Raw genomic sequence first — 25,226 nt, forward strand, 5'->3', positions numbered from 1 at the left:
TACAAAATCACCCCTATGTTACTTTGAATTTCAAAAGAAACAAATACCCCCAATCCCTGAGTAGACGACCCTATTTGCCCTTTATACTAATCAATAAATCCTCGTGAGTAAGCAATCCCATTCTGGTATATCGGATTAAGCAAATTCTTCGGCAATAGGGTGAATCAAGTAACCCATTGCACACCTAAAGTCCCTACTCCAGTACTTAGAATCGGGTTTTGATTACTTTAATTGGCAATTAGATTTACTTTTATTATTGCACAGGCATCGATAACCTGTCAATTTTTGGCACCGTTGCCGGGGACTGGCATTGGTTATTTGTTTCTTTTTAAGTTTATTTTTATTCTAATTTTTTGGTATTTTTTGAGTATATGCCTCGTTCTTTTCGTACAGGTGAATTAATTTTCGACCCCGAGATAAAGAAGACTGCGCGTTGAACAAGAAAATAGACCAGACAGGTCAGAGAGGAGCAATCTAGTGCTACATCTCAGAGACTTGAGTTAGAAGTTGAACCAACAGATTCGCTTGGTGATATTTTGAGTGACTTGGAGCAAGAAGAAGTCACTATGGTTAATGCACGAACACTGAGGGAGTTGACTGCTCCTAATTTAAATCAGCAGCCCTTATGTATTACTTTTTCACATTTAAATGATAATACCCCCTTCGAGTTAAAATTCGGTCTAATTCATCTCTTGCCATCTTTCCATGGTTTATCAGGTGAGGAGCTGTATAAGCACTTGCAAGAGTTTGATGTCATTTGTAACAACATGAAACCCCCGAAAATTACAGAAGAACAGATAAAAATGAGGGCATTCCTCTTCTCCTTGAAGGACTCCGCAAAAGATTGGCTGTACTACCTACCACCAGGTAGTATCACCATGTGGGACCAACTGAAGAAAAAGTTTTTAGACAAATATTTTCCTGTGTCTTGAGTTGCAAGTCTAAGGAAGGAGATATGCGGTATCAAGCAGTATCCAGGAGAGTCGCTTTATGATTATTGGGAGCGGTTCAAGAAGTTATGCATCAAGTGCCTTCAACACCAAATAAGTGAGCAATTGCTCATCCAATATTTTTACGAGGGGTTACTTTTCAGAGACAGAAATATAATTGATGCTGCTAGTGGCGGGGCATTGGTAAACAAGACTCACTGAGAAGCGTGGGAGCTAATTGAAGGAATGGCCGAGAATTCGCAGCAGTTTGGTACGAGGGAAGATGTCCCGACACGCAAAGTGAATGAGATAAAGACATCTTCTATCCAACAGCAGTTGATTGAGTTAACATCTTTTGTTAGGCAATTGGCTGTAGAAAATGTATCACAAGCCAAGATGTGTGGGATTTGCACTGCTATGGGTCATTCTACAGAGATGTGCCCAATAATTCAAGAAGAAAGTGCAGAGCAAGTGAACATGGGTGGTCATGCGCCCGCGCCAAAAAAGCAATATGACCTGTACTCGAATACGTACAATCCGGGCTGAAGAGATCACCTTAACTTCAGCTATGGAGAAAATAGACAGTCCAATTTTGCACCAAATAGACAGCAAAGATACCAATAGCAGTATCAATCTCGCCCGCCATCACCCCCTTTAAACTCAAGTCCTTCTATAGAAGAGATGATGAAGTAGTTAATTGCTAATCAACAAAAGATGGATTCTGACCTGCAAAGAATGAGAAACCAACTGGGACAAATGCAAGCAATGTAGAGTCAGATGAGTTAGATGGCGATAGCAATTAACCACCTAGAATCCCAAGTCCAAGGAAAACTACCGTCTCAACCTGAATTGAAATCGAAGAACGTAAGTACGATAACCTTAAGGAGTGAGAAGGAAATTCAGAGATCCGAACTCAGGATTCCGAAGGACAAGGATGAGGAAAAGATCAAGAACGAGCTTGAGAAGGAGGACAGTAATGGCAAAAATCCAGTGGTACTCCCTGACTCGATCGTTGAGGTTAAAATTCATCCGCCTCCCTTTCCCAGCAGGTTGGAGAAATCGAAAAAGTAGGATAAGGAGAAAAAGATTCTAGAGGTGTTCTGCAAGGTAGAGATCAATAATCCATTGCTAGACGCAATCAAACAAGTGTCCAAATACGCAAAGTTTTTGAGGGACTTGTGTATCAACCAATGAAGGCTGAGGGGAGATGAAAGAGTTATTATGGGGGAGAACGTGTCAGCGGTTCTACAAAGGAAGTTATCACCAAAGTGCGGAGATCCAAGTATGTTTACTATCCCCTGTAGGATAGGTAATATTTTGATTAGAAAGGCCATGCTGGACTTGGAGCGTCGATTTATGTAATGCCTAAATCTATCTATGCTTTCCTGAATCTAGGTCCATTAAAAGAAATTGAGATAATAATTCAATTAGCTGACCGAACAAATGCATACCCTGATGGGTTGGTTGAGGATGTGTTGGTCAAAATTAATGAATTGGTGTTCCCAACTGATTTTTACGTACTTGACATGGATGATGATCACTCCCCCGATCCCTCACCTTTGTTATTAAGAAGATCTTTTTTTTAACACAGCCCAGACGAAAATTGATATTAATAAGGGTACCTTGTCCATGAAATTTGATGGAAAAATTGTTCATTTTAACATCTTTGAGACTATGAAATATCTCTCAAATTCTAATTTTAGCTCTATTTTTTTCTGTGAATGCTATTGATCTCGCGTGTACAGGAAGTGTTTGAAACTGTTGGCAGGAATGAATTGGAAGTTGCTTTGACCAAACACCTCGAGTTGGAGACAACTCCCAAGGTGGAATGGAGTGAAGATCTGAAATGTACAATAGGGGCGTTACACTCATTGTCGACCACAACGAGAAAATATGAGCTCGCACATATTTTTGTACCCGAATCTCACCAGAGGGTACTACCATCTGTGGTGCAGGCACCTATATTGGAGTTGAAACTTCTGTCAAAATACTTAAAATATGCGTATCTGAGTGAAAAGAAAACACTCCCGGTGATTATGTCAGCGGGACTATCAGAAACCCAGGAGAAGAAACTAATTCGAGTTCTGAGAGAACACAAAGAGGCGATAGGGTGGACCATCGCCGACATTAAGGGGATCAACCCTTCCATCTATATGCACCAAATAAGGCTGGAAAAGGATGCCAAACCTGTACGTCAAGGTCAAAGGAGGCTCAATCCCTTTATGATGGAAGTGGTGAAAAAAGAGATATTGAAATTGGTCGATGTAGAGATCATATTCACAATATCAGATAGCCCATGGGTGAGCCCGGTCTAGGTAGTTCTAAAGAAGGCAAGAGTGACAGTGGAGGCCAACCAAACGGGTGAACTTGTGCTAGTGCGCAAACCCACCGGATGGAGGCAGTGTATAGACTACCGCAGATTAAACGCCGTCACAAAAAAGGACCATTTTTCTCTTCCTTTTATTGACCAAATAATTGAACGTTTAGCTTGTTGGGCTTCTTATCCCTTTTTGGATGAATTTTCAAGGTATTTTTAGATTGCAATCTGTGACGCCCCCACTTCTCCCTAAGGCGAATCAAAGGGTATCCGCGGGACGTCTGTCCAACTCTCGCCAGGACTCAAGTAATTTACGTTCAAGCTTATAGCGGTACTAGACGTCACAACCAGTTAATATAAATGCAATTAGTGTGGAAGCGTTCAACCTTAACAATATTCATCCATTATCCAACCCACACATCGGGTGTCCATAGTACATCTTAAATCCCAAAATATACATCACATATCCAAATAATACATTAAAATTCCAAAAGTACAACCAAAAAGGGGTCAAGCCAAAATACTTGAAACCCTAATACAAGATACATCAAAAGGGGATTTCTCCAAGTTTACTCCGTATCTAATCCTGTTAAGGAAAATAAATCTACAGGGTGAGCAAAACGCTCGTGAGGCCAAGAACACACATGCACGCATATAGTCCAAACAACAAGCCCAAATAACAGATCAATTGATAAAATACAAGCAATTGATAATTTCAACGGAATGTAAACAGAAACAATTCAAGGATATGGTAGCTCTCATGAGTTAAGTTCCACAAGCTTCGCTAGTTCATTCGTATATCTTCCCGCGATGACTCTCCGTCAACCGGGTTGATATTTCCAATCTGTAGATCACAACTTACTTCTCATCCGTCCACCATACACTGCTCCGGGCCCGCACGATATTGATAAGGCTATACTCCACGAGTATGCCAAGTAAGACCTCTCAAATAGATCAAACTTATCATGTGATTCTCATGACTCACCAAGGTTCCCGATCAAACCCATGCCGGCTCGAGTTCCAAAGTCGATCTATGAGTTTGGACGTCCCCTATGTACATGTGTGTGTCGAGGAGATTCACTCCAACGACGTATGCCGCCATGGCATAGTATTTCATGTAATTCAAGCATGTGGTGCATTCCAACATTTGTTATGATCAAGCATTTGAAGTAATCAAGCATTCAAAGCATGAGTTGTTGTTTTCGAATGAAAACGAGTGCGATAAAGTACACACTCGACTCCATTTTTCAAATCCCAAAGCATTGATAACAGGTAAGCATGTAACGAGTTCACAGAAGTTCATGTAAACATGCATTTGACACTCACCGATACAAGTACAAGAAAGAAATGTCACTCGAAGCTTTTAGGCGTTCACTGTGGGATCCTCCTGAAGGTCCTCGTGCGAGTCTGGGAAATTAATAAGGATCTATCACTCATAAACCCTAATAAATGAAAAGATCGCACTAGTGCAAATTCCAAGAAAATTTCGTAAAAACGAACTCCAACCACTCGTAAATCAAGGTTCAAAGACGGGGTTTCAAAACACAAGAGCAATCGAGTTTCTGTCTTTGAAATCAAGTATAAAATGTCCAAGTGATATCGAGGGAAAAAGGAGAATTCGAAAAACTTCATTTTCCTTAAGTTTTGAAAATTTCAGTTTTAATACGAATTTTTGAAAAATCGTATCTCACTCTTTACAAGTCCAAAATTGGAAAAATTGGTACCATTGGAATCCTCTTTGAATGTACTAAAAGTTCTTAGAAGACATTTTTTCATGATTGTAAATGAAAAGTATTCAAAAATGGGCTCAAAGTCACTGTTTCAGGGTACTTAGGATTGTGTCGGGGTTAGTTTTTCGCTACTTTGAAAATTCGGTAGAATTCATACATTGCCAACCAACCTTTGAAATTTGTAAATCAATTAGAGTTGCAAGTAAAGTTTAGAACAGAACAAGCGGATCAAGAATCGGAGTTTTGAGCACCGAGATACGATAGCTCAAAGTTGGTGAAAAACCGAAACTGTTAAGCCAATTTTCCAGATTTAAGTTCCAAACTTTGGGACTATAGTTAGGTATCGAAATGGACTCAGAACGGCACTAAATTTGGTATAAATATACTACCATATAAGGGCCACTCCTTTGCCAAATTTCATAGAAAAATATGTACGAAAATCGGTTAACGAGACTGTTGAAATCACAAGAAATTCTAAGGCTAAACTGCCTTTGAACTTCCGTTTTGCCGTTTCCAAACATTTGGTCAAGAAACATCTCAAACATGGTCCATTCCAGTAGGTAATATCTAAAATATGTCCAAGGTACATTTTATAGGTGATTTACACTAAGAAACTTCGGATAACAAGTCCCAAATCATTGTTAGTTTCAAATCTGTCCAAATGCATGGTATTCCTTCACAAGATCAGATTCGAATTTTGATCATAAATCACTCAATTCAACTCGGAATTGAGCATGGTTGATGGCGTTGGAAAATAGACTCATAAGGCTATATTTTCTCAGAAGAGCTCAACTAGTTCATTCGTGAGCATCAAGTTACAGCTCATGTGCTGCCTTCCAGGAAGCAATGAAACAGGATAGTGAATTTCAAACGAATGGTTTGGTTTGCTCAAGTGGAACCAGGACATGCATTTTATACCAACAGAAAGCTGGGAATATCTAGTTTCCAGTGCCATAAACGGCACTCGATTCCGACATCAGAGCAATGCGTTATAGCCAAAACAAGATGACTGCCTGGGCAGTGACGGGAACCAATTCCAGGTTTCTAAACTTCCGAAATTCCAACATTTGGGTGACCAAATCAAGTTATTTTTTAATGAAACTTTTTACACACTCAATATAACATGCAAACAACACAAACAAGCCATTAGAACCTCAAAATTTCACACTAAAGTGCTCGAACAAAGCAGGGGCAAAATGGTCACTTTTGGTCATTGCACCATCCTTGAGTTTCTATCAACAACCCAACATTAATCCACTAGTTTAAGCACTAAATAAGCATTATTACCATCAAAACATTACAAATCAGTCCATATATCCAAGGTGGGAATTCATAGAGCCTACACAACCATTTTTTCACCATAAACAAGCTACCCATGAACATGCATGAGTATATAAGGGCACTAGAACTTTCATAAACCAAGTTTTGAAGGTTAGATCGTTACCTACTTCACTTGGTGTGCAAGAACAGAATTTTCATCCTCTCCTTGGCCAAGAAAACCATGTAAAGCTCCCTCTTTTTGTAGTTTAAGATGATCTTCAAGTAATAAGCTAAGTGTAGTTAAATTTTGGTGCAAAGTGGTGCAAGTTTGGTGAGGGAAATGGAGAAGAAAATTGAAGGAGCAAGCTTGGTTCTTTTCCTTGGAGTTGCACGCTGGAAATGGAGCTAGGAGAGAGGGAATTCTGATCTGAAATGAAGCTTCCAAAGGAAGCTTTAGTGTGTGGTCCAAAGTTGCCCAAAAGTCAACCCTCCTTCGCGCGCGCATGCGCGAGTTTTATACTCGATTTCTCTCGAGTTTATTTCACTAGTGCACTAGACCTCCAATACATTTATATTCATAAAATATTATTCACTCTTAATTGTCCCAAAATGAGGGTCTAAAGTCTCTCAATTAAATCGCGTATGTGAAAACGCGTATTTCCAAATTAGACGCGATAAAGCGAAACCTCCAAGAATTTCTTATAACGATAGTACTAATAACTATCACTTAAATATTTAAACATAAAATTACCTATTTTAGGACCATTGTGTAAGTCTCCAATTTTCCAAACTTATTGTACTCTCAATCGGTTAAAATTTTCAAACACGTTTTCACTATTTTCACTAAACGAGCTCCCAAAAATTAATTTTTGAAACAAGTCACTTTAAAAATATAATGAAACTATAATTCCATGTATTTAGGTCTAATAAGGTTAGAAAATATTATTCGGGGCAAATATCCAAATAAATAATTAAATGAGCCAAAAATAGGGGTTTGAAATAAGAATTTTACGAGTTCTCATATCCTCTCCCACTTAAGAGAATTTCGTCCTCGAAATTTACCTTGATCCGTAAGCAGGTTTGGATACTTTCCTCGAATTGCTTCCTCGACCTCCCATGTGATTTCCTCTATTCCATGATTCCTCCAGAGCACTTTCACCAACAGTATCCGTTTATTTCTCAATTCTTTCACCTTCCTATCCAGAAGTTTCATCGGTTTCTCCTCATAGGTTAAGGTCTCATCAATCTCAATATTCTCCGGTTGCAAAATGTAAGAAAGGTCTGGATGATATTTCTTAAGCATAGATACATGGAACACATTATGGATTCGAGATAAGCTCGGTGGTAATTCCAACTTATATGATACACTCCACACACGTTGGATAATCTTATAAAGCCCTACAAACCTCGGTTGTAGTTTCTTCCCCTTTCCAGACATCAAGCTCGCTTTCAAAGGTGTGATCTTGAGAAACACTAGATCTCCAACCGCGAATTCTAAATCCTTTCTCCGATTATCGGCATAACTCTTTTGACGGCTCTGGGCGGTCTGGATTCTCTGGTGTACCAACTTTACCTTCTCATTAGCTACTTGTTATTCTTGGTTTTGATGATCACAATGTACTTTGAAATGTTTATCTAACTCTCTTCAAATATAAGTATTTTTTGCCTATCAAAGAATCAGGTACGAATATGTCAAGAAATGTATATCAACCAAAAGAAGAAGCAAAAACAGGACACTCATATCGGACGTCCGAAGGAATCTGTCGGACGTCCGAAAGGATGAAGAACATCAAGAAGGAAATACTGTCGGACGCTCGTAAGGAAGCATCGGACGTCCTGAAGGATCGGACGCATGCTTCGGACGCACATCAATCTCATCGGACGTCCTAAAAATTCCACAAAGCTTTGATAACTCTCTGGACGACGTTCGGACACAGAAGCTCGGACGATAAAATTCCATCGGACGTCCGAACAACAACTTGACTGATTTTCGGATGATGGGATCGGACGATGACTAAGCTGTAGGACGTCCGACATCTCCAACGGCTAGCTGACTCTTCATCTGCCTTCTATCCGTTAGAAGCATTAATGAAGCCCATTTTAGGTCCCCTTCAAATACAAATGATTCTAAACAAGACAAGCACTTTTGCACACTTTGTTTACAAGATCTCAAGAGATATTTTAGCTTGAAAATAGTCTCCAAAGCTAGATTTGTTCTCCAAGTGGTGTGAATTTCTTGTGAGCATTTCTTTTGTGATTGAAAGTTTCTTTAGTGTAGCTTTGTTGAGGGTTATCTGAGTGATTGTAAAACTTTTTAGCTTGACTAAGTGAGGCTTAGGGCAAGGAGGAAGTGCTCCCTCCATTGTACATCTAGTTGATCATCTTTCATCAAAGAGAAGTTGCTCAACCTAGTGATTGGTCTTCAAGTTTGAGGAAAGCTTGGTAGACAATCGGTTTGATATTCTATCTTATTCTTTTTTGTTTAATAAAATTCTCATTGCTTATCTATACTTGTTTTTCGAATCAATATTGCTCTCTTCTTCTAATCTACTTGATTGATCATTACTAGAAAAGAAGGTAAATTTTTATTAAGCAAAAAATTGCATAAATTTGATTAAGATTTTAATCAACCTAATTCACCCCCCTCTTAGGTTGTCTTTGGGCCTTACAATTGGTATCAGAGCTTGGTCTCCTAGAGATTAAGCTCAAACGGCTTGGAGTAAAGATGACAACCAGTCATGCTATGTTTGTTGAGGGGCAATCTGTTACTAGGCCTCCCATGTTTAGTGGCTCCAATTATATTAGCTGGAAAGAAAGGATGATTATCTTTTTGCAATCTATTGATATTGAGCTATGGTTTATTGTGAGTGAAGGACCGCATGAAGCTAACTTTCTTGATGCAGATACAGGTTTGCTTCGGCCAAAAACGAGAGCTGAAATGAATGCTCAAGATAGGACTAATCTCACATTGAATGCCAAAGCCATGAATGTTCTTTATAGTGCCTTAGATTCAAATGAATCAATTAGAGTAAAAGGCTATAAATCGGCCAAAGAAATGTGGGATAAGCTAAGAGAAATCCATGAGGGTGGTGACAACGTGAGAGAATAGAAAAAGGCTATCTTGGTCACAAAGTATGAATCACTTAAAATTGAACCTCTTGAGGATATTGACAAAATGTATTGCAGGTTCAATGACTTGATCAAAGATCTCGAGGTGTTGGGCAAAGAGTACACCTTGGGAGAGAGGAACAGGAAAATTCTCAATGCATTGGGCAAAGAATGGGAAAATAAAGTGACTGCAATAGAGGAGGCTAAGGATTTAAATTCTGTGCCTATTGAATCTCTCATTAACTCACTAACCTCTTATGAGTTGAAACTGAAATCTAAAGTGCAGGAGGAAGAGGATGCTAGAGCAAAGAGAAATATTGCTCTAAAGACTACTCAAGGTGAAGATGATCCAGCTCACTTGGATGATGAAGACTCGGATGGTGATGATAATGATCTTGCTCTTATCACAAGAGGCTTCAAGAGAATCTTGAATAAAAGAAAGTTTAGAAGGGGAGGACCTAGCAATCAATTTCAGAATTATTCATCAAATGCAAGGAACAAAGGAAAACAAGAATTCAACAAGAAGCAAGTAGACAAATGTTATGAATGTGGACAGCCTGGACACTATGCAAACGAATGCCCCATGAAGAAAATGAAAGATGAGAAAGCTGATCGAAAGCCAAGATTCAACAACTTCCAGATTACTTGGAATGAATGCAACTTCGAAGGGGAAGTTGAAGAAGAGGAAGAATCAGCTCAAATGGCCTTCATGGCTATTGGAGATAATGAGGTAACTTCCATACACTCTCAATCTGATAGTGATGATGATCTTGAATCCTTTGTTGAAAAATTGCATAATGCCTTGAAGGAATCTTATGATAAAAACAAGCAGCTAAAACAGAAAATTGCTTTTCTCATTCATGAAAATACAAGTCTTCTTCAACAAAATAAACAACTAAAGACTAACAATGATTGTCTTGTAAGAGCCGGATTTAATGTTCTAAATGAGCTTGATAGAAAGACAAATATTTGTAAAATGCTGAAGGAAAGACATGGTGATTTGAAGAAAAGAATGGACAACTTGGATGAGACTTTGAAAGCAAGAAAACAAGATTTTCTCAAAATAAACATGTCATCTACCTTTCTTACTGCTCATCAAAGAACATTAGCACGCAACAAAAATGCACATGGTTTCACAACATATAGAAGAAGTGGATTGAGATATGTCAAACCAGTACATGTTAATGACTCTTCCATTATGTGTGATTTTTGTTGTCAAAAAGGGCATTTGAAAGGAGATTGCTATGTGAAAAGAAATCTGAACAAAGGGATGAAATGCATGTGGTTAGTGAGATACAATGCTAACTATTGTGGACCCAAAAATTAAAAAGGGTACCAAACATTTTCTCTTTTCAGGAAAAAGGCTCAAACAAGTCCAAATGGTTTATTGATAGCGGCTGCTCAAGGCATATGACCGGTGATCCCTCTTTGTTCATAAAGCTAAAATCAAAATCAAGTGGAAAGGTGACATTTGGTGATGATGTGAAAGCTAAGACAATTGGAATAGGTGATGTTGGTAAGGATGGTGAAACTTTTGTTCATAATGTGCTCTTAGTTGATAATTTAGGTTATAACTTGCTTAGTGTTAGTCAATTGTGTGATAAAGACTTGAATGTGTTGTTTAAAAAGCATGAATGCATTGTGCTTGATTCCAAATATAATGTTGTGTTCAAAGGTAAGAGGTTTAACGACATATATATTGTGGTTCTTGATAAAATTGATTCATCTAGCTTCAAATGTCTTAAAGCTTCAAATGATGATCCTTGGTTGTGGCATAGGAGACTTTGTCATTTTAACATGGATTTACTAAAGGAAATTTCGAAAAAGGAACTGGTTAGAGGCTTGCCAAAAATTAGTTTTGAAAAGGATAAAATTTGTGATGCATGTCAATTTGGAAAGCAAACAAAAGTTTCTTTTAAACCAAAGAAGTGTGTATCAACTTCTAAACCTTTAGAACTCTTGCATCTTGACTTATTTGGCCCTACTCAAATCACTAGCTTGGGAGGTAAGAAATACTGCTTTGTGATTGTGGATGATTATTCTAGATATACTTGGGTGATATTTCTTGCTCATAAGGATGATGCCTTCAAGAATTTCACTTCATTGTTTGCTAAAGTGCAAAATCTGCTTGGCTTTAAAATTGTTAGGATTAGAAGTGATAATGGAACGGAATTCAAGTATTGTGGTTTTCCAGAATTTTGTGATCATAATGGCATAACCCATGAGTTTTCTATTGCAAGAACTCCACAACAAAATGGTGTGAGAACCCGTATTTTCCCTAATATTTTCCTAGGGTTTTTCCCCTTAATTGCATGTTTTCTGCATTTTCTGGCTTAGGAAAATTTTCTTGGTGGATTTTATGAGTAATTATAGTTGTTAGATGATTTTTCTAGCATTGGGTAGTTTTTGAAAAATTACGGATATATAATGGACGTGGGCCCCACTAGTGCGAAAAGTTCAGAAAAATTCGGCCAATAAGGTTAAGTTTCGGATACTGGGTGAAATTTATCGGGTATTAAGAGATAAGTGGAGGATGAGATGTGATTGATGTGAGAGGAAACAAAAGGATAGAAATGCATTTAATGGAGTGACAAGTGTCACACTTCCATTGGGTGGAGCCTAAGACAACTATTCACCTTTTTGACTTTTTTTTTTCCATTTGATTAAATATCTCAAAATTGACTAAAAATTCACTCTTTCTTTCTCCATGTTGGCCGGCCATCTTGAGCTTAAGAGGGAAGAAAACTCTTCAAACTTTTAGCTACCATCTAGTGCAAATCATCCAAACCAATTGCTGAAATTTGTTTCTACTCCATAAAATCCTTCCATTTGGTGCTAGTAAGTGCTTTTGTGGAAGTGTTCAAGGAAGCTAAGGTGTCCTACAACTTTCCCTCTCTTGTGTTCTAGGTAAGTGGTGTTTGAACTTCCTCCTACACTTAATGATGCTTAATTTATGCCTAGTGGTGGCTAAAGTGCTGAAATTTGTGGTTTATTTCTTGGTTTGAGATGAATTGGTGAAGTTTTCAATTTATTGAGGAATTTTCTGGTTTAATGTGATCATGATGTTGTGGTTATCTATGATGGTTGGTAATGAAGGGTAATGACTCTAGTAGGTGTAAATGATTGGTAATTACAACCAATTTTGGATTTGGAAGGAAATGTGAAAAGTTAGGGTTTCATAACCCCCTTTCTGTCCGGTTTTGTATCATATGGTTAGAGGCCGAATTGGCCTTTGCTTAAAACATGAAAGTTGTAGGTATTGATGTGTTTGAGGTGCCTGTAAAATTTCAGGTCTTTTGGAGTAGTGTAGAGTGAGAAATGTCGATTTTACTGTTGCTGTTCTGGGTTCGTCAGGATGGCCGAACTGCGTTTGTAATTGGCTGTTTTGACTGGAATTGCGTTGGATTTGGTGGTTGAGGTCTTCTGATGAAATGTAGCTTGATGTCCTAGCTATCATATGCCTTTGGAATTTCTGCATTCGGACCTGTATAGACTGAGTTGGACTAATTACAGCATAGTGTAATTTGTAAACCTGCAATTAAGGTTCTGGTTTGGTATTTTGCATATTTGACCTAGTTGTGCTAGGATTTGGACTGAGTGGCCTTCTACATTGTTGTAGCCCTGTCTTTTAGCTTCGAGATGGTGGGTCTTGCACCCTCATCCGATAAGCGTAGCGCAATTTGTGCCATTACCGCAAACTGAGGACAAAACTGTTTTTATCCGAAAATGTTTCTAGCTTGCTTTTCGTATTTATTTTGTATTGATATGACTTGTAAGCCTAGTGAATGGCTTTTGGATGAGATTCTTCTATATGAGATGAATGGTAATATCTTTTCTCTTGTTTAATATTAGGTTTTATTGGTGACTGAGGGGAATACCCGGTGGGGTATTTTGAACGTTGTTTTGCATAACTAGGTGAGTGTTCCTTGTTTGTTACGTTTCATGATTATATGGCTTGTTTGAATGATTGATAACATGTTAAATGCTTTCAATGATTGCTAAACGAGTTTTCGAGGCGAGTGTGTACTTTATCGCACTTAGCCTAAATGATTGTGAAATTTTAATGATTGAGCGATTGAAATGTTAATTGTGCATGAATGTAAGCCTTTTGGGCTGAACTGGCCATTGCCCCTTGTTACCGGTCGTCTCGAGCCAGAAGCGAACTCGGTCGGGCGATTAGGGACTTGGGTGAACGTTTCGGTATACTCGAGTATTACCTTGTAGGTTGGTGGAGCCTGGCCAAAAGCCAGGGACGGGGTGAATGAATGAATGAACGAATGTATGAACGAGGGGTTTTATTTATACAAAATGAAATTTCAAATGAGTGAAGGTAGGGGGAATGAAAGGAGAATGAACGAATGAATGAATGAACGAATGGCTCCTTGTGAGGCCGTATCCTTTTAATGAATGTGTTTATCGCTTTCACTTATACTTGTATCTGGAATTCTTGGTTATCTGTACTGAATGCATGGAACTGCTTGTTTGTCTATGTGATCGGAACCTCACTGAGCTTTCCAGCTCATCCCTTTAGTTTTGTTTTCCTTAACAGGGGAAGGCGTGCAAGGACGAGAGCCTGTATAGACTAGCTGGGTCTAGCTCTTGATTTTCTTTTGTTATGGTTCTCGCCCTAGCTTTTGGCAAGGGTCGGATGTATGAAGTATCGAGAACTTTTGTACCCCTTTGTCTTTTTTGTAAGTCCTTTGAGATTGGAATGTATATAAGTTCTACTTTAAGTTTTGGATTCGTGTCCTATGTACTCCTGTAGTAATGAATTGGATCCTGGTTTGCTCTCTATTGAGGTTTGATTTCTGATTTGTTTGAATGAACAACTGAGTCCCGGCGAGAGTTGGGCAGGCGGCCCGCTGAACCCTCTGGTTCGCCTTAGGGGGAGGTGGGGCTGTTACAAATGGTATTGTAGAAAAGAAAAATAGGACACTACAAGAGGCTGCTAGAACTATGTTAAGTGAATGTAGTTTGCCAAAATACCTTTGGGTTGAAGCTGTAAACACTGCATGTTATGTGATGAATGGAATCCTTTTGAGACCCATTTTGAATAAAACATCTTATGAACTGATTTTTGATAAGATACCTACGGTCGGATATTTCAAAGTCTTTGGTTGTAAATGTTTTATTTTAAATCTAAAGGAACATCTTGGTAAGTTTGAGAAAAAATCTGATGAAGGAATATTTTTGGGTTATTGTGAGAACAAAAGAGGATATAGAGTCTTTAATAGAAGGACTCTTGTGATAGAAGAAGCCATTCACATAACATTTGATGAAACTAATGATGATAATTCCAAAAGGTCGTGTGAGGATGATGATGTAGGTGTTCGTGAAGGAATGGAAAAGCTGAAAATTGGTGATGAAGGAATTTCTAAACCAGCAGCAATGGAAATGATGGATGAAGCTCATAATGATCAAGAAAAGGGTGATGAAGATGAGAATGATGATTCAGTCAAAGACCTTCCCAATGCTTGGAAATTTAGCCAAAATCATCCAAGAGAGCTTATAATTGGTGATCCATCCGAAAAGGTAAAGACTCGTTCTTCATCTAGAAAATTGATAGACAATCTTACTTTAGTTTCTCTTTTTGAACCCAAAAATATCAATGATGCTTTAAAGGATGATAACTGGATTTTAGCTATGCAAGAGGAACTTAATCAATTTGAGAGAAATAAGGTTTGGACACTTGTTGATAGACCTGAAAATCAACCTATCATTGGCACAAAGTGGATATTTAGAAATAAATTGGATGATAAAGGTGTTGTTGTAAGAAATAAAGCCAAATTAGTTGCTAAAGGATATGCACAAGAAGAAGGAATTGATTTTGATGAAACATTTGCTCCCGTAGCGAGATTAGAATCTATTAGAATGCTTCTTGCTTTTGCTTGTTTCAAAGGTTTCAAATTGTTTCAAATGGATGTTAAAAGTGCCTTTTTAAATGGTTTTATTGATCAAGAAGTATATGTGGATCAACCCCCCGGTTTTGAAAATACAAAATTTCCAAGTCATGTGTTTAAACTATCTAAAGCATTATATGGTTTAAAACAGGCTCCAAGAGCTTGGTATGAAAGATTAAGTGGTTTCTTGATTGAAAATGGTTTCAAAAGAGGTATTGTGGACACCACACTTTTTACTAAGCAAGTGTTAAATGACCTTCTTATTGTGCAAATATATGTTGATGATATTATTTTTGGTGCTACTAATGAGTATCTATGCAAGGATTTTTCCACCACTATGCAAAGTGAATTTGAAATGAGTATGATGGGAGAATTAAATTTCTTCCTTGGACTTCAAATACATCAAGCCCTTGAGGGAATTTTTATAAATCAAGCAAAATATACCAAGGAATTGCTGAAAAAGTTTGGCATGGAGGACTCAAAGCAAGTTGGAACTCCAATGTGCACTTCTACAAAACTTGACAAAGATGAAGAAGGTAATCATGTAGATGAAAAGCACTATAGAGGTATGATCGGAAGCTTACTCTATTTAACCGCAAGTAGACCTGATATTATGTTTGCTGTTTGCTTGTGTGCTAGATTTCAATTTTGTCCAAAAGAATCACATTTAAATGCTGTTAAAAGAATTTTTAGGTATTTGAAAGGTACATTAGACTATGGTCTTTGGTATGCTAGATCTTGTGAATTTGCTTTATATGGATATTCGGATGGGGATTTTGGTGGTTGTCGTGTGGACAGAAAAAGTACTAGTGGAACTTGTCACTTCTTTGGTAATTGCTTAGTTTCTTGGTTTAGCAAAAAGCAAAATGCAATATCTCTGTCTACAACCGAAGCGGAATATATTGCCGCTAGTGCATGTTGTGCTCAACTTTTATGGATGAAGCATACCTTGAATGATTTTGGATTGTTATATGACTGCATGCCTATATTCTGTGATAATACTAGTGCTATTAATTTGACCAAAAATCCAATTCAACATTCTAGGACAAAGCATATAGATATAAAGCACCACTTTATTCGTGATCTTGTTCAAAAAGATAAAATTTGTGTAAATTATGTTTGTTCTAAAGATCAATTTGCTGATATTTTTACCAAAGCTTTGCCATTAGATCAATTTATTCATCTAAGATCAAAATTAGGGTTAATCGAAAAATCATCTTAAATTTTTCATAGCCTTCGGACGTCCGAAAGAGGATGAACGGACGTCCGATGATGTTCTTCAGCTATTTTCCCAGAATGCACCTGTTCGGACGAAACTGTCGGACGCACGACTTCGTTCGGCCGTCCGACAGTACAACGGCTCATTTTTTAAAAGTAACTTTCTTAGTCATTTGCTTCAAACTCTTCTTCTTCTATTTCCTCTCGGACGAAAACCCTTTCATCTCTCGCCCTCAAATTCATACCATTCTGAAGCTCTCATTCCCAAATTGACTCAAACAAAACTTTTCCTGATTGATTGCGATTCATTTCTCCTGATCATTTCACCGAATCGCATAACATTTCGTAAATTCCCAAATTTCCCTCAAAACCCTACTTTCTCATAACCGCTCTGTCAAATCTTGTTCAAGGCCTTTTTGTCCCAAAAATTCTGTGTGATTCACTTCCATACTACTGTGTGCATCATTTGCATCCTTCATTCCACACATTTCGCACAATGGTGAATCTAAGAGGAGGGAAGGTCACTGCCGGACGCAAACACCCACTCAGGGATGAGGATGATGATCTTCCTACGGTCAAACGATCATCCAAACGCTTCAAGAGAGGAGCTGTAAAGGGTCGAATGTCACAGCCTACACCACAACCCTCCCCTCAGCCTGAATCTGGACAGGGAACCTCATCTCAACCGCCTCCAAAATCAACCACACTCCCTACATTCTTTGATGATGCTGCAAAAGACAAACACTCCTGGATATCCCAGAAAGGTGTCATTCCTCAACGCACTATAAATTCTTCTGAATTTCGCCAAATAGGTTTAGAATCCATTCTGAGTCTGTTTGCTTTCCAGAAATGGTCACATCTCATTTCTATGCCCAATGTTTATTACCCTGAAATGCTGTATCAATTCTTTGCTAATCTTAGGAAAGGCACTGACCAAACTGAGATTATGTCCAGGGTTAATGGGGTAGACTTAGTCTTTGATTCTGAAATTGTGAATGATATTTTAAAAACTACTATTGAACCTGGATGCAAGAGTAAAATTGCAAATTTCTTTTCCTATGAAGAGCATCCTACTGCTGATAATCATTTTGATGGGACTAAGATGTTGACTTATTTTAAACGAAGTTTTTCTGCCCCTGCTGATGCTAAACTGAATGATCTTGCCCCTGTGAATCTAATTGCTTTTTCAATCATTTCAAACCTGCTTGTGCCTACTGATGGCCATAGAATAGATGCAAACAAAATGGAGTTGTATCTCTTTTACTGTTTTCGAGAAAAGATTCGTATTGATTTTGGTTTTGTCATGTGCAAGTTTTTACTTCGCTATGCCACTGATTCTCGCAGAAAATTATCTTAAGAAAAATTTCTTCAAAAGATCTTTGAGTTTTACAAAGTACCAATTCTTGGTGTTTGTCCTAAAGAAGCATCTTCTTATGCCTTTACCAAAGGATATTTTGAAAGGAAAAATCTTGTCTTTAAGGATAATCTATGGGCTTATAAGGGGGCATCATCCAGTGAACCTAGGTCTAAGGCTGCACATGATCCACTACACAATCCTTCATCTATTGCACTCACTCCCATTCATCCCAGGAAGTCTGCCACTAAGGCATCTTCCTCCTCCAATGATGAAGTGATTGAGCTCCTTCGTGAACTCAAACAGCATGTTCTTCTTCTAGAACATGGTCTAATGATCACCATGTCCTCTGAACATCAAACAGCCTACCTAGACAAAAAGAACCTTCTTTTTCCCCCACCTGTGGTTGAGGAAGTTTCACATGGCAAAGAGCCACGCCCCACTGATCCAAGTTCATCAATTCCAGACCCGAACTCATCAACTCCTGTGACTCCTCATGGCCCTTCCACATCAGATAAAGGCAAGGCACCAGTTGAAGCAGCTGCTGAAGATGATGAAGAAACTGAAGAGGAGGACCTCTCCCAATATCAGCTTTCTCGAAGGACACCTGGATCCACCTAGTTCACCATAGGGTCATTTGCATTTTATTTGACTATTTCATGTGTTTTTAGTGTTTGTGGTGTTCAACAATGGATATGTAGATATAATGCTTGTGTTTATGTTATGTTCGTTTAGTACTTTTTCATGGATGATTATGGTTGTAATGGTTATGGATATGTGGATGGATTTTAAGTATGTTGAATGATGAATGTGTGGATGTGATGAATGTTTTTTTGGTTCTCCGCGATATATGTGATTGATTCGCCTTTTGTGATGACAAAAAGGGGGAGAGGACTGGATTGGATTGATTGATGATTTAATTGAAATTGAATTGGCTTGATGGATTGAATTGGTAAAATGTTGGATGTTGGCTGCTTAATGGTTATGTTTTTGGATAATTGATTAATTCGGTAGGGTAGCCAAGTGAGGGGGAGTTTTTCAAATTTTTGCTCTATGATTCACTAAGTAAGGGGGAGTTTTTGTCAATTGAGAAAGGGGGAGCTTATTTTGCAATCATCAAATCGCATTTCAAACCATTGTTTTGTCATCATCAAAAAGGGGGAGAATGTTATTCTTGGTTTTGATGATCACAATGTACTTTGAAATGTTTATCTAACTCTCTTCAAATATAAGTGTTTTTTGCCTATCAAAGAATCAGGTACGAATATGTTAAGAAATGAATATCAACCAAAAGAAGAAGCAAAAACAGGACACTCATATCGGACGTTCGAAGGAATCTGTCGGACGTCCGAAAGGATGAAGAACATCAAGAAGGAAATACTGTCGGACGCTCGTAAGGAAGCATCGGACGTCCTGAAGGATCGGACGCATGCTTCGGACGCACATCAATCTCATCGGACGTCCTAAAAATTCCATAAAGCTTTGATAACTCTCTGGACGACATTCGGACACAGAAGCTCGGACGATAAAATCCCATCGGACGTCCGAACAACAACTTGACTGATTTTCGGACAATGGGATCGGACGATGACTAAGCTGTAGGACGTCCGACATCCCCAACGGCTAGCTGACTCTTCATCTGCCTTCTATCCGTTAGAAGCATTAATGAAGCTCATTTTAGGTCCCCTTCAAATACAAACGATTCTAAACAAGACAAGCACTTTTGCACACTTTGTTTACCAGATCTCAAGAGATATTTTAGCTTGAAAATAGTCTCCAAAGCTAGATTTGTTCTCCAAGTGGTGTGAATTTCTTGTGAGCATTTCTTTTGTGATTGAAAGTTTCTTTAGTGTAGCTTTGTTGAGGGTTATCTGAGTGATTGTAAAACTTCTTAGCTTGACTAAGTGAGGCTTAGGGCAAGGAGGAAGTGCTCCCTCCATTGTACATCTAGTTGATCATCTTTCATCAAAGAGAAGTTGCTCAACCTAGTGATTGGTCTTCAAGTTTGAGGAAAGCTTGGTAGACAATCGGTTTGATATTCTATCTTATTCTTTTTTGTTTAATAAAATTCTCATTGCTTATCTATACTTGTTTTTCAAATCAATATTGCTCTCTTCTTCTAATCTACTTGATTGATCATTACTAGAAAAGAAGGTAAATTTTTATTAAGCAAAAAATTGTATAAATTTGATTAAGATTTTAATCAACCTAATTCACCCCCCTCTTAGGTTGTCTTTGGGCCTTACACTTCTTCAATCCAAGACACGGTAGTCGGATCTAAGATCTTCCGTTCACCTACTTCATCCCAACAAATCGAAGATCTACACTTTCGACCATAAAGCGCTTCATACGGAGCCATTTGAATAGAAGAGTGAAAACTATTATTATAGGCAAATTCCACCAAAGTTAAAAATTTACTCCAACTCTCTCCAAAATCCAGAATACAAGTCTTCAACATATCCTCAAGAGTCTGAATTGGCCTCTCAGACTGTCCATCGGTCTGAGGATGATAAGTAGTACTAAAATTTAATTTAGTCCCCAATACCTCTTGCATCTTTTGCCAGAATCTTGAAACAAATCTTGGATTTCTATCAGACACAATACTTACAGGTATACTATGTAGTCTGATGATCTCATCCAGATATAACTTAGCAAATTTTTCTAATGGGTACTTCATGTTAATCGGTAGAAAATGAGTCGATTTGGTTAATCTATCTACTATCACCCAAATAGCATTATGGCCTCTCTGTGTCCTTGGTAAACCTGATACAAAATCCATGGTAATATTCTCTCATTTCCACTCAGGTATTTCCAAAGGTTGCAAAAGTTCTGATGGTTTCTGATGTTCGAGTTTAACCTGTTCATAAATTAAACAGGTTTGGACAAATTGGGTAATTTTCCTTTTCATGTTCTCCCACCAGTACAAACTCTTCAAGTTTTGGTACATTTTATTTCCTCCAGGGTGTACCGTAAACCTTGATCGGTGTGTCTCTTCCAAGATTTCCTTCTTAAATCTTTCATCCTTTGGCACTACTATCCGATTCTGAAATTTCAAAATACCATTTAATCCCAAGTTAAAATCCAACTTCTCTCCCTTTTTGACATTTTCACCCACTTTTGCACTTCAGGGTCCTTTTCCTGAGACTCTTTAATACGTCTCATCAAAATGGAATTTATTACAATGTTTCCAAGGATTATTTTCCTCGGCTCCAATCGTGAATTCCAATAACTAATTTCTTCTAACAAGTGTAATTCCTTAATCATCAATCCGGCCACTTGTACTTGACGGCTCAAAGCATCGGTCACTACATTGGCTTTCCCTGGATGGTACTTTATTGTGCAATCATAATCTTCTAAAAATTTCATCAATCTACGTTGTCTCAAATTTAGCTCTTATTGAGAAAATTACTTAAGACTTTTGTGATCAGTGAAAACCTCGAATGTCACTCCGTACAGGTAATGCCTCCATTTCTTTAAAGCAAATACCACAGTCGCTAACTCCAAGTCATGAGTCGGATAATTTCCTTCATGCGGTTTCAATTTCCTAGAGGCATATGCTATTACTTTGTCATTTTGCATTAAAACACATCCTAATCCTTCCTTGGAAGCATCTGTGTAGACCACAAAACTATCTTTTTCATTTGGTAAAACTAACACAGGCGCTCTTGTTAAACATCCTTTCAACTCTTGGAAACTTTCTTCACACTTAGGACTCCATATAAACTTTTCACTTTTCTTGGTCAACTCGGTCATGGGTCCAGCAATTCAAGAAAAATTCTGGATAAATCTCCGGTAATACCCTGCTAATCCAATAAAATTTCGAACCTCAATAGGGTTTTTCGGTCGTTTCCACTTCGAAACAGCTTCAACTTTAGCTGGATCTATTTTAATTCCATCCTTAGAAATTATGTGTCCCAAGAAAGTCACTTCTTTTAACCAAAATTCACACTTACTAAACTTAGCATATAGTTGGTGTTCCCTCAAAATTTGTAAAACAATTCTCAGGTGTTTCTCGTGATCCTTCATATTGTTAGAGTACACCAGAATATCATCAATAAAGACCACCACAAATTGATCCAAGTAAAGCTTAAAAATCCTATGCATCAAGTCCATAAAAGCCGCAGGTGTATTGGTCAATCCAAATGGCATCACGGCAAATTCAAAGTGCCCATATCTCGAGTTAAAAGCAGTTTTGGGTATGTCTTTCTCCAAAATCCTCAATTGATAGTAACCCTGTCTCAAATCCAACTTCAAGAATACTACCGCCCCTTGCAATTGGTCAAACAACTCATCAATGTGGGACAGTGGGTACTTATTCTTAATTGTAACATCATTTAAGTCTCGATAATCTATACACAGTCTCAAACTCCCATCCTTCTTCTTAACAAACAAAATCGGGGCTCCCCACGGTGAATCACTTTCCCTTATAAAACCCCGTTCCAACAAATCCTATAGTTGTAATTTTAATTCTTTCAATTCGGCTGAAGCCATTCGATATGGCGTCTTAGAGATAGGTGTTACTCCCTGGTTCACATCAATCTTAAAAGTTATATCCCGTTCCGGGGACAAAGACTCTAACTTTTCAGGAAAAACATCTGGAAAGTCTTTCACTACAGGCATGTCCTCCAAATTCACCTTATCACTAGGGGTGTTGATAAGGAAGGCCAAATACCCTTAAGCTCCTTTACTTAATAATTTTCTAACCCGAATCATATATATATATATATAATAAAGTCGTATTCTCATTCTTATCCCTCCATGTTTTCTCTTTCCCACGTGGCTTAACGAGACGACAAGTAGTTTTTTAATAGGATTCTTAATAAATTTTATTATAGGATTCTTAATAAATGAAACAAAGTTTTGTACCCATGCTTAATAAATGACTAGTAAACATATAGTAGTTGCCGAGTATAATTAGTAAACATATTTATTACTCGGCTATACTACGTGGTTTGTTAACGAGACATGTTCATCTTACAAGTTAATTCTTAATATTATAGGATTCTTACTTCCTACCCAAAGTTATATACTTTAAGCAACTTAAATTAAGATAAACTTACTTTTAATGTTCTTATCAACATCTCTTTATATTCTTATCAATTCTTATTTCTTATGCCTACACTATATATAGCCTCTAATATATTGATTCCAAGCATCAAATTCATGGTTAGGTATTTTCAGTGCAAGCGGTTGGCACATTAAAGCATCGATTTTGGGTTTTCACTCCTCTTGATTATCAGGTACATCTTCTTTCAATACATATTTTTTTTTTTTAAAAAGGCATGTTGATCTTCAATTGTAAGAGTTTAGTAACATATCTTGAATTTTATTTATTTTTTTGTTTTATTTTCTGTTTGTTTTGTATGAAGACATAGGATTTAAACAAGTACTTTCATCGTTATTTTTGTAGGATTTTTGCTAACATGTTTGTTAATTAATTTTTGTGATCATATGCTAAGATGTTTGTTAATTTGCCTTTAGAAAAAACAACCAAAAACAAAAGGCACTGGAAAGTAATGCGATATAAATACAAGAGACATAAATATCTCTATTAGATATATCTGCAAATTCATTAGTTAATTAAAAGACTCTGACCGTTTACTTAATTAATCCACTTGAGAATGGTTTCACAAGGTTTTTTAAAAAGTACTGAAGCCGTAATTTATTTCTCCTCAACTCCTTGAGAAAGAGTAGACTTACGGATGGAGGATTTAGGGCCATAACAGTACAAGTGAATGTGACCTAAAAACGAATACATCCTAGATCATGCAATTTTTGATGTATGCTTTATCCCCTCACTCCAAGGCCCAAATAAAATTGCCCATGGTGCAGTCTGTATATGAAAAACTTAAAAAATGGATACACCTGTTTTTGTCTTCGACAGAACACTGAAAGCTCCAAGCCAAGGCTAAGGGAAAAATGTTTAGTAACATATCTTGATTTTTTTTTTATTTTCTGTTTGTTTTGTATTAAGACATAGGATTTAAACAACATGAAAAAGAAAGCAATATATTAAAACAATACAGATATCATGTAAGTATGTAACCATTTCTTTTTTTTAAAAAAAATAATATCCAATATGAATACACATATCTTCGAATCTATGAAAATAAAATTATTAATGTTATCATCTGTAAAATATAAAGGTTCAATTTAAGTTTATATTCGTTATCATTTATTCATATCTGTTAATATAAACATATTGTTAATGATACAAGAAAGATTTGTTTAAATTATTATTAATACAAAAGTGATATTAAGAAAAAATATAAATACAAAATTTTGAATTTTGAATTCCAAATTCCTCATTTCAGATTGAATTGTGTTAAATTTCGGATTGAATTGTGTTACTGTTTGGAAGGCAGAATATTATTGAAAGACTCAACAGTTATAGAAACATATAAGCAAAGGCCATGAGGTAAACGGGCATAATCGTCATATTGAGAGATAAGTCTGTGGTCCTGCGAGGCAGTGATTATGAAAGCATTGCAAAGCTGATGAACAAAAGTTTTGGCGCTTTCAACTTTTTGCAGAGACCCTCAACTTTGTCGCGGGCCTTTGCAGACTCCTTCAGGATTCTGACCTCTGTTTTGCCTGTGGCTCCCCCACTTCAAGGGACATTATATGCTAAATTATTTTATTTATACAAATTAGGACATGTAAAATGAATATTACTTCTAAATTTAGATTCTTATTTTTGTTGATGTAATTATATGTTTACAATAATTAAGTTTCTACCATATATTAAAATGCAATCAAATATCAAATATATGTATATATATGTGTGTATTTTTTTTTTTTTGATAAAGATGTCATTTATTAATGTATAAATAGTTTTTTTATTTTTTGAGCAAAATCGAACGCTTTATTAACCCAACACCAAACTACAAACAGAGACTAAGACTAGTCAAGCGGATGGGACCCTTACAGACGGAAAGAAGGAAAACCAAACTTATCCATCCTGACTTCCCCTTTAGCCAGTTGCGGAAGATTGCGAGCCTGAGCATAAACCCTAACAGGAACATGCGGGTGTAATAGCCCTTCATTAGCTAGTATGTCAGCCACCTTGATCGCTTCTCTAAAGCAATGAGAGAACAACCCTGGATCGTCAACGACCTGCCAAATGTGGACTACTTCTCTACGAATATGTGTGTATGAATGTGTGCGCATCAAATTCATGGTTAGATATTTTGAGTGCAATCGGTTGGCAAATTTTGCATCGATTTTGAGTTTCCATTCCTCTTGATTATCAGGTACATCTTCCTTCAATACATATTTTTTTTAAAAGACATGTTGATCTTCAATTGTAAGCGTTTAGTAACATGCATCAAAATTTTTTTTTTGGTTTTATTTTCTGTTTGTTTTGTATGAAGACATAGAATTTTTGTAATCAAATTGTTTTCAATGAGC

General features: G+C 37.3%; 1 non-coding gene across 1 annotated transcript; it reads right to left on the bottom strand.

The window, feature by feature from the left end:
* Positions 1-938: 938 nt before the first annotated feature.
* On the bottom strand, positions 939-1,045 carry LOC113748547. The gene has a single exon (XR_003464400.1). It is a non-coding gene; the product is annotated as a small nucleolar RNA R71 (small nucleolar RNA).
* Positions 1,046-25,226: the final 24,181 nt, after the last annotated feature.

The sequence above is a fragment of the Coffea eugenioides genome, chromosome 9 (genome assembly GCF_003713205.1).
Source record: "Coffea eugenioides isolate CCC68of chromosome 9, Ceug_1.0, whole genome shotgun sequence".
Taxonomy (NCBI): domain Eukaryota; kingdom Viridiplantae; phylum Streptophyta; class Magnoliopsida; order Gentianales; family Rubiaceae; genus Coffea; species Coffea eugenioides.